Consider the following 9,883-nt stretch of genomic DNA (forward strand, 5'->3'; position numbering starts at 1 on the left):
GAAATACACTTGTTCATGTGATTTCGTGGATCTTGAAGGATTTATCTTGGAGAACACTCTGTTTAGGTGATTCTTCCATGAATTATGTCATTAAAACCGTGTGGGATTTATTATCCAACGGTTCTTAGAAGTTGCAGCCACTAAAACGCCCATGTTCTTGAGTAAACAAACACCATAGTGTGATACTCTCTAAAGTTCTGGGCTGTTCAAAGCTGTTTAAAGCTTCTTTCAACTCGAGAAAACAGAGTTAAACTCTGTCCATAAGAACTCTTGAGCAAAATCCCCCCACTCTTCCATAATCTTTAATACTTCATACTCTTGGTTACCCTATACTCTATACTCTTTGGTTACTAATACTCTCGGTTACTCTATACTCTCTAAACTCTCTTTTATTTTCAGTAATATAACTCTATATACTCTATACTCTACACTCTAATCTCTCACAATCTCTTGTTTTAGAATCTGTCCCATTGAATTTGGTTTCAGTTTCAACCTTGAAGATTGTGTGGAGCTCGCTTGCTATCTCTAGAAGAAGTGGCGAGGTTGAAGGCTACAAGAAAGCCATGAGGAGGCGCAGCACAATGCCTGGAGTTAGAACCAAGGGCCACCAAGTCTTTGTTAAGCTGGTGGAAGGTGATGAATCAGCTCACAAGCATGTGTGTTAGTGCCAAGTTATTGATCGGATGTGCACAAGACTTCAAGGAAGGTCATGCACAAGGTTTCAAGTGAAATGATGAGGTTTCAGCCCATCATCAAGTAAGGGTTGCGGGGGAGATCAACTTTCAAGTGGCTTCACCGCACCTCACAGTCTATGGTTTCAAATTCTCTGCAACAAGCAAAAGTTTTGCCGATGCGTTTCAAAGATCGATTCGTACGAAGGACTTCCACTGCGATTCAGCTTCCGCGTTCTTCACAAAAGGTCTAGACCATAGAGTCATCTTGCCAGTGGAAGTGAAATCATACCAATCCGAGCAGCCGTTCGAAAGGTATGTCCGAATCAGTGGGCATATATCATTCTGACGCGTTTTAAAGAAGCGGTCTCAAGAAGAGAGTTCAAACCGCAACAATGATAAACTCTCTTCCTCTTCTCCATCAAAGACACCGAAATAAAAAGGCTGTGCTCTAAACTCTACTCTATTTAAATTATTTTCTTAAATTTATTATATTAGCTCCATTACTAGCCTTTACTCTCTCATGTGATCTCTTAAATTGTCACTTTTGAAATTGTCTTTGATATTCCTCATATTGTTTTATGAGAGCCTCAAAGAAATTTACTTTGATATTCCTCATACATTAAATTATGAGAGCCTCAAAGAAATTTACTTTGATATTCCTCATACATTATAGACTATGAGAGCCTCAAAGAAATGTGAAAAATTGTCTTTGATATTCCTCATAACATACACTTATTGTTTCTTCTTTATCACTTGTTTGAAGGGTAAAGAAGATTATGAGAGCCTCAAAGAAATTCTAAAGGTGCAAAGATGGAGATCATAAGAAGTGTGTTAAAGGCAAGGTGGACTAAGGAAGAGTAGCGGTTCAAAACATGAAGAGAAGAGAGCTGGTTCTTTACAAACCAAGATCAAGGGACATCATGGATAGTGAAGGCTATACTCTTTTTCCCTTAACAAAGTTTTATCCCAAGAGGTTTTCTTTGTTAAGGTTTTTAATGAGGTAGACAACACTAGTCCACTCTTGATCTTTGGTCCTCATAGTGTCCCGCCGATCAAGCGTGCGGGGGAGTATTAGCATGTAAGAAGGAGAAGAGAAGAAAGAGGCCGGTAAGGCCGAACTATGGAAGAAGAAGAGAGTGGCCGGTGAGGCCATGGGAGGCATGAGAGCGGCCAGTTAGGCCGCGAACACAATGAGAAAGGCCATGTGGGCCGTGTGAGCAAGGAAGAGACAAGTTAGCAAGGCCATGAGTGCCTTATAAGAAGAACAAAGGCCTTATAAGAAGAAGAAGCCCAAGAAGAAGGAAATATCTCACAAGGAAGGAAAGAAGGATCTAATGGCCACAATGAAAGGAAGGAAGAAGGATCAAACGGTCACAAGGCAAGGAAGGAAGGAAGGATCACGTGTGGCTTTGGTTGGGAAGCATAGCGAGTCAACCAAAGGGAAGGAGCTGTCCCTTTCAATATACACCAACTCGTGAATGTCACTTTCAGCTCCCATTGGAATCTCATTGTGTGTCTAACGGTCATATGCATTTGTTTCCCTATATTAAGTTGTATGAGAGCTCATATGTAATCTAACACAACACAATTCAATAATAAGAGAATCATTATTTCGTTTATCTCCTCTCTACTTATGTTTATGTTCTTAGTTCCAATGTAGAGAGCTTAGAGTATAAACGGTTAGAGGCTGCCCTTAAGGCAGCCGATTCTCTTCCTAAATCTCACCCTAAACTCTTCTTATTTACTCTTTTCTTAGGGTTCTTTCAAGCTATTTTATGGGGAGTTCATCACAAGTTGATGACCTCTTCTTTCCCTTGAGATCGAGTTAGTTTGTTGTGGGTTTAAGGAGACTTAACCATTGGGGTTTTGTTCTTCCTTATCAAGAGCTTTCTCTCTTGCAAAACCAACAGTAAACAGCTATGTTAGTGTTTCTGGGGTTAAAATGTGTCTTAATCCAATGCAACTAACTAATTATATGAGTTTGAGATAGATGTGGAGAGTTTAAAAGCCACTTATACCCATTTTGTCCCAAAATAGGCTAAAAACAAGAAAACATTGCTTAGAAGCTGTAAACAGCTATGTTAGTGTTTCTGGGGTTAAAATGTGTCTTAATCCAATGCAACTAACTACTTATAGGAGTTTGAGATAGATGTGGAGAGTTTAAATGCCACTTATACCCATTTCGTCCCAAAAAAGGCTAAAACCAAGAAACATTGCTTAGAAGCTGTAAACAGCTATGTTAGTGTTTCTGGGGTTAAAATGTGTCTTAATCCAATGCAACTAACTTATTACAAGAGTTTGAGATTGATGTGGAGAGTTTAAAGGCCACTTATACCCATTTTGTCCCAAAACATGCTAAAACCAAGAAAACATTGCTTAGAAGCTGTAAACAGCTATGTTAGTGTTTCTGGGGTTAAAATGTGTCTTAATCCAATGCAACTAAGTAATTATAAGAGTTTGAGATTGATGTGGAGAGTTTAAAAGCCACTTATACCCATTTTGTCCCAAAACAGGCTAAAACCAAGAAAACATTACTTAGAAGCTTTAAACAGCTATGTTAGTATTTCTGGGGTTAAAATGTGTCTTTATCCAATGCAACTGACTAGTTATAAGAGTTTGAGATAGATGTGGAGAGTTTAAAAGCCACTTATACCCATTTTGTCCCAAAACAGGCTAAAACAAGGAAAACATTGTTTAGAAGCTGTAAACAGCTATGTTAGTGTTTCTGGGGTTAAAATTTGTTTTAATTCAATGCAACTAACTAATTATAAGAGTCTGAGATCGATTTGGAGAGTTTAAAAGCCACTTATTCCCATTTTGTCCCAAAACAGGCTGAAACCAAGAAAACATTGCTTAGAAGCTGTAAACAGCTATGTTAGTGTTTCTGGGGTTAAAATGTGTCTTAATCCAATGCAACTAAGTAATTATAAGAGTTTGAGATAGATGTGGAGAGTTTAAAAGCCACTTATACCCATTTCATCCCAAAAAAGGCTAAAACCAAGAAAACATTGCTTAGAAGCTGTAAACAGCTATGTTAGTGTTTCTGGGGTTAAAATGTGTCTTAATCCAATGCAACTAACTAATTATAGGAGTTTGAGATAGATGTGGAGAGTTTAAAAGCCACTTATACCCATTTTGTCCCAAAACAGGCTAAAACCAAGAAAACATTGCTTAGTAGCTGTAAACAGCTATGTTAGTGTTTCTGGGGTTAAAATATGTCTTAATCCAATGCAACTAACTAATTATAGGAGTTTGAGATAGATGTGGAGAGTTTAAAAGCCACTTATACCCATTTTGTCCCAAAACAGCCTAAAACCAAGAAAACATTGCTTAGAAGCTGTAAACAGTTATGTTAGTGTTTCTGGGGTTAAAATGTGTCTTAATCCAATGCAACTAACTAATTATAGGAGTTTGAGATAGATGTGGAGAGTTTAAAAGCCACTTATACCCATTTTGTCCCAAAACAGGCAAAAACCAAGAAAACATTGCTTAGAAGCACTAAACAGCTTTGTTAGTGTTACTGGGGTTAAAATGTGTCTTAATCCAATGAAACTAACTAATTACAGGAGTTTGAGGTAGATGTGGAGAGTTTAAAAGCCACTTATACCCATTTTGTCCCAAAATAGGCTAAAACCAAGAAAACATTGCTTAGAAGCTGTAAACAGCTATGTTAGTGTTTCTGGGGTCAAAATGTGTCTTAATCCAATGCAACTAACTAATTATAGGAGTTTGAGATAGATGTGGAGAGTTTAAAAGCCACTTATACCCATTTTGTCCCAAAATAGGCTAAAACCAAGAAAACATTGCTTAGAAGCTGTAAACAGCTATGTTAGTGTTTCTGGGGTTAAAATGTGTCTTAATTCAATGCAACTAACTAATTATAAGAGTTTGAGATTGATGTGGAGAGTTTAAAAGCCACTTATACCCACTTTGTCCCAAAACAGGCTAAAACCAAGAAAACATTGCTTAGAAGCTGTAAACAGCTATGTTAGTGTTTCTTGGGTTAAAATGTGTCTTAATCCAATGCAACTAACTAATTATAGGAGTTTGAGATAGATGTGGAGAGTTTAAAAGCCACTTATACCCATTTCGTCCCAAAAAAGGCTAAAACCAAGAAAACATTGCTTAGAAGCTGTAAACAGCTATGTTAGTGTTTCTGGGGTTAAAATGTGTCTTAATCCAATGCAACTAACTTATTATAAGAGTTTGAGATTGATGTGGAGAGTTTAAAGGCCACTTATACCCATTTTGTCCCAAAACATGCTAAAACCAAGAAAACATTGCTTAGAAGCTGTAAACAGCTATGTTAGTGTTTCTGGGGTTAAAATGTGTCTTAATCCAATGCAACTAAGTAATAATAAGAGTTTGAGATTGATGTGGAGAGTTTAAAAGCCACTTATACCCATTTTGTCCCAAAACAGGCTAAAACCAAGAAAACATTACTTAGAAGCTTTAAACAGCTATGTTAGTGTTTCTGGGGTTAAAATGTGTTTTTATCCAATGCAACCGACTAGTTATAAGAGTTTGAGATAGATGTGGAGAGTTTAAAAGCCACTTATACCCATTTTGTCCCAAAACAGGCTAAAACAAGGAAAACATTGCTTAGAAGCACTAAACAGCTTTGTTAGTGTTTCTGGGGTTAAAATGTGTCATAATCCAATGCAACTAACTAATTATAGGAGTTTGAGATAGATGTGGAGAGCTTAAAAGCCACTTATACCCATTTTATCTCAAAACAGGCTAAAACCAAGAAAACATTCCTTAGAAGCACTAAACAGCTTTGTTAGTGTTTCTGGGGTTAAAATGTGTCTTAATCCAATGCAACTAACTAATTATAGGAGTTTGAGATAGATGTGGAGAGTTTAAAAGCCACTTATACCCATTTTGTCCCAAAACAGGCTAAAACCAAGAAAACATTGCTTAGTAGCTGTAACCAGCTATGTTAGTGTTTCTGGGGTTAAAATATGTCTTAATCCAATGCAACTAACTAATTATAGGAGTTTTAGATAGATGTGGAGAGTTTAAAAGCCACTTATACCCATTTTGTCCCAAAACAGGCTAAAACCAAGAAAACATTGCTTAGTAGCTGTAAACAGCTATGTTAGTGTTTCTGGGGTTAAAATGTGTCTTAATCCAATGCAACTAACTAATTATATGAGTTTGAGATAGATGTGGAGAGTTTAAAAGCCACTTATACCCATTTTGTCCCAAAATAGGCTAAAAACAAGAAAACATTGCTTAGAAGCTGTAAACAGCTATGTTAGTGTTTCTGGGGTTAAAATGTGTCTTAATCCAATGCAACTAACTACTTATAGGAGTTTGAGATAGATGTGGAGAGTTTAAATGCCACTTATACCCATTTCGTCCCAAAAAAGGCTAAAACCAAGAAACATTGCTTAGAAGCTGTAAACAGCTATGTTAGTGTTTCTGGGGTTAAAATGTGTCTTAATCCAATGCAACTAACTTATTACAAGAGTTTGAGATTGATGTGGAGAGTTTAAAGGCCACTTATACCCATTTTGTCCCAAAACATGCTAAAACCAAGAAAACATTGCTTAGAAGCTGTAAACAGCTATGTTAGTGTTTCTGGGGTTAAAATGTGTCTTAATCCAATGCAACTAAGTAATTATAAGAGTTTGAGATTGATGTGGAGAGTTTAAAAGCCACTTATACCCATTTTGTCCCAAAACAGGCTAAAACCAAGAAAACATTACTTAGAAGCTTTAAACAGCTATGTTAGTATTTCTGGGGTTAAAATGTGTCTTTATCCAATGCAACTGACTAGTTATAAGAGTTTGAGATAGATGTGGAGAGTTTAAAAGCCACTTATACCCATTTTGTCCCAAAACAGGCTAAAACAAGGAAAACATTGTTTAGAATCTGTAAACAGCTATGTTAGTGTTTCTGGGGTTAAAATTTGTTTTAATTCAATGCAACTAACTAATTATAAGAGTCTGAGATCGATTTGGAGAGTTTAAAAGCCACTTATTCCCATTTTGTCCCAAAACAGGCTAAAACCAAGAAAACATTGCTTAGAAGCTGTAAACAGCTATGTTAGTGTTTCTGGGGTTAAAATGTGTCTTAATCCAATGCAACTAAGTAATTATAAGAGTTTGAGATAGATGTGGAGAGTTTAAAAGCCACTTATACCCATTTCATCCCAAAAAAGGCTAAAACCAAGAAAACATTGCTTAGAAGCTGTAAACAGCTATGTTAGTGTTTCTGGGGTTAAAATGTGTCTTAATCCAATGCAACTAACTAATTATAGGAGTTTGAGATAGATGTGGAGAGTTTAAAAGCCACTTATACCCATTTTGTCCCAAAACAGGCTAAAACCAAGAAAACATTGCTTAGTAGCTGTAAACAGCTATGTTAGTGTTTCTGGGGTTAAAATATGTCTTAATCCAATGCAACTAACTAATTATAGGAGTTTGAGATAGATGTGGAGAGTTTAAAAGCCACTTATACCCATTTTGTCCCAAAACAGCCTAAAACCAAGAAAACATTGCTTAGAAGCTGTAAACAGTTATGTTAGTGTTTCTGGGGTTAAAATGTGTCTTAATCCAATGCAACTAACTAATTATAGGAGTTTGAGATAGATGTGGAGAGTTTAAAAGCCACTTATACCCATTTTGTCCCAAAACAGGCAAAAACCAAGAAAACATTGCTTAGAAGCACTAAACAGCTTTGTTAGTGTTACTGGGGTTAAAATGTGTCTTAATCCAATGAAACTAACTAATTACAGGAGTTTGAGGTAGATGTGGAGAGTTTAAAAGCCACTTATACCCATTTTGTCCCAAAATAGGCTAAAACCAAGAAAACATTGCTTAGAAGCTGTAAACAGCTATGTTAGTGTTTCTGGGGTCAAAATGTGTCTTAATCCAATGCAACTAACTAATTATAGGAGTTTGAGATAGATGTGGAGAGTTTAAAAGCCACTTATACCCATTTTGTCCCAAAATAGGCTAAAACCAAGAAAACATTGCTTAGAAGCTGTAAACAGCTATGTTAGTGTTTCTGGGGTTAAAATGTGTCTTAATTCAATGCAACTAACTAATTATAAGAGTTTGAGATTGATGTGGAGAGTTTAAAAGCCACTTATACCCACTTTGTCCCAAAACAGGCTAAAACCAAGAAAACATTGCTTAGAAGCTGTAAACAGCTATGTTAGTGTTTCTTGGGTTAAAATGTGTCTTAATCCAATGCAACTAACTAATTATAGGAGTTTGAGATAGATGTGGAGAGTTTAAAAGCCACTTATACCCATTTCGTCCCAAAAAAGGCTAAAACCAAGAAAACATTGCTTAGAAGCTGTAAACAGCTATGTTAGTGTTTCTGGGGTTAAAATGTGTCTTAATCCAATGCAACTAACTTATTATAAGAGTTTGAGATTGATGTGGAGAGTTTAAAGGCCACTTATACCCATTTTGTCCCAAAACATGCTAAAACCAAGAAAACATTGCTTAGAAGCTGTAAACAGCTATGTTAGTGTTTCTGGGGTTAAAATGTGTCTTAATCCAATGCAACTAAGTAATAATAAGAGTTTGAGATTGATGTGGAGAGTTTAAAAGCCACTTATACCCATTTTGTCCCAAAACAGGCTAAAACCAAGAAAACATTACTTAGAAGCTTTAAACAGCTATGTTAGTGTTTCTGGGGTTAAAATGTGTTTTTATCCAATGCAACCGACTAGTTATAAGAGTTTGAGATAGATGTGGAGAGTTTAAAAGCCACTTATACCCATTTTGTCCCAAAACAGGCTAAAACAAGGAAAACATTGCTTAGAAGCACTAAACAGCTTTGTTAGTGTTTCTGGGGTTAAAATGTGTCATAATCCAATGCAACTAACTAATTATAGGAGTTTGAGATAGATGTGGAGAGCTTAAAAGCCACTTATACCCATTTTATCTCAAAACAGGCTAAAACCAAGAAAATATTGCTTAGAAGGTGTAAACAGCTATGTTAGTGTTTCTGGTGTTAAAATGTGTCTTAGTCCAATGCAACTGACTAGTTATAAGAGTTTGAGATAGATGTGGAGAGTTTAAAAGCCACTTATACCCATTTTGTCCCAAAACAGGCTAAAACAAGGAAAACATTGTTTAGAAGCTGTAAACAGCTATGTTAGTGTTTCTGGGGTTAAAATGTGTCTTAATTCAATGCAACTAACTAATTATAAGAGTTTGAGATAGATGTGGAGAGTTTAAAAGCCACTTATAACCATTTTGTCCCAAAACAGGCTAAAACCAAGAAAACATTGCTTAGAAGCTGTAAACAGCTATGTTAGTGTTTCTGGGGTTAAAATGTGTCTTAATCCAATGCAACTAAGTAATTATAAGAGTTTGAGATTGATGTGGAGAGTTTAAAAGCCACTTATACCCATTTTGTCCCAAAACAGGCTAAAACCAAGAAAACATTGCTTAGAAGCTGTAAACAGTTATGTTAGTGTTTCTGGGGTTAAAATGTGTCTTAATCCAATGCAACTAACTAATTATAGGAGTTTGAGATAGATGTGGAGAGTTTAAGAGCCACTTATACCCATTTTGTCCCAAAACAGGCAAAAACCAAGAAAACATTCCTTAGAAGCACTAAACAGCTTTGTTAGTGTTTCTGGGGTTAAAATGTGTCTTAATCCAATGCAACTAACTAATTATAGGAGTTTGAGATAGATGTGGAGAGTTTAAAAGCCACTTATACCCATTTTGTCCCAAAACAGGCTAAAACCAAGAAAACATTGCTTAGTAGCTGTAACCAGCTATGTTAGTGTTTCTGGGGTTAAAATATGTCTTAATCCAATGCAACTAACTAATTATAGGAGTTTTAGATAGATGTGGAGAGTTTAAAAGCCACTTATACCCATTTTGTCCCAAAACAGGCTAAAACCAAGAAAACATTGCTTAGTAGCTGTAAACAGCTATGTTAGTGTTTCTGGGGTTAAAATGTGTCTTAATCCAATGCAACTAACTAATTATATGAGTTTGAGATAGATGTGGAGAGTTTAAAAGCCACTTATACCCATTTTGTCCCAAAATAGGCTAAAACCAAGAAAACATTGCTTAGAAGCTGTAAACAGCTATGTTAGTGTTTCTGGGGTTAAAATGTGTCTTAATCCAATGCAACTAACTACTTATAGGAGTTTGAGATAGATGTGGAGAGTTTAAATGCCACTTATACCCATTTCGTCCCAAAAAAGGCTAAAACCAAGAAACATT

General features: G+C 36.1%; 1 long non-coding RNA gene across 1 annotated transcript; it reads left to right on the forward strand.

Moving 5' to 3' along the window:
- Positions 1–438: 438 nt before the first annotated feature.
- On the forward strand, positions 439–2,293 carry LOC147926906 (uncharacterized). The gene is made up of 2 exons (XR_015581805.1): positions 439–986; positions 1,438–2,293. It is a non-coding gene; the product is annotated as an uncharacterized LOC147926906 (long non-coding RNA).
- The last annotated feature ends 7,590 nt before the right edge of the window (positions 2,294–9,883 follow it).

Source organism: Camelina sativa, chromosome 15 (genome assembly GCF_030686135.1).
Source record: "Camelina sativa cultivar CO46 ecotype springtype chromosome 15, ASM3068613v1".
NCBI classification, from domain to species: domain Eukaryota; kingdom Viridiplantae; phylum Streptophyta; class Magnoliopsida; order Brassicales; family Brassicaceae; genus Camelina; species Camelina sativa.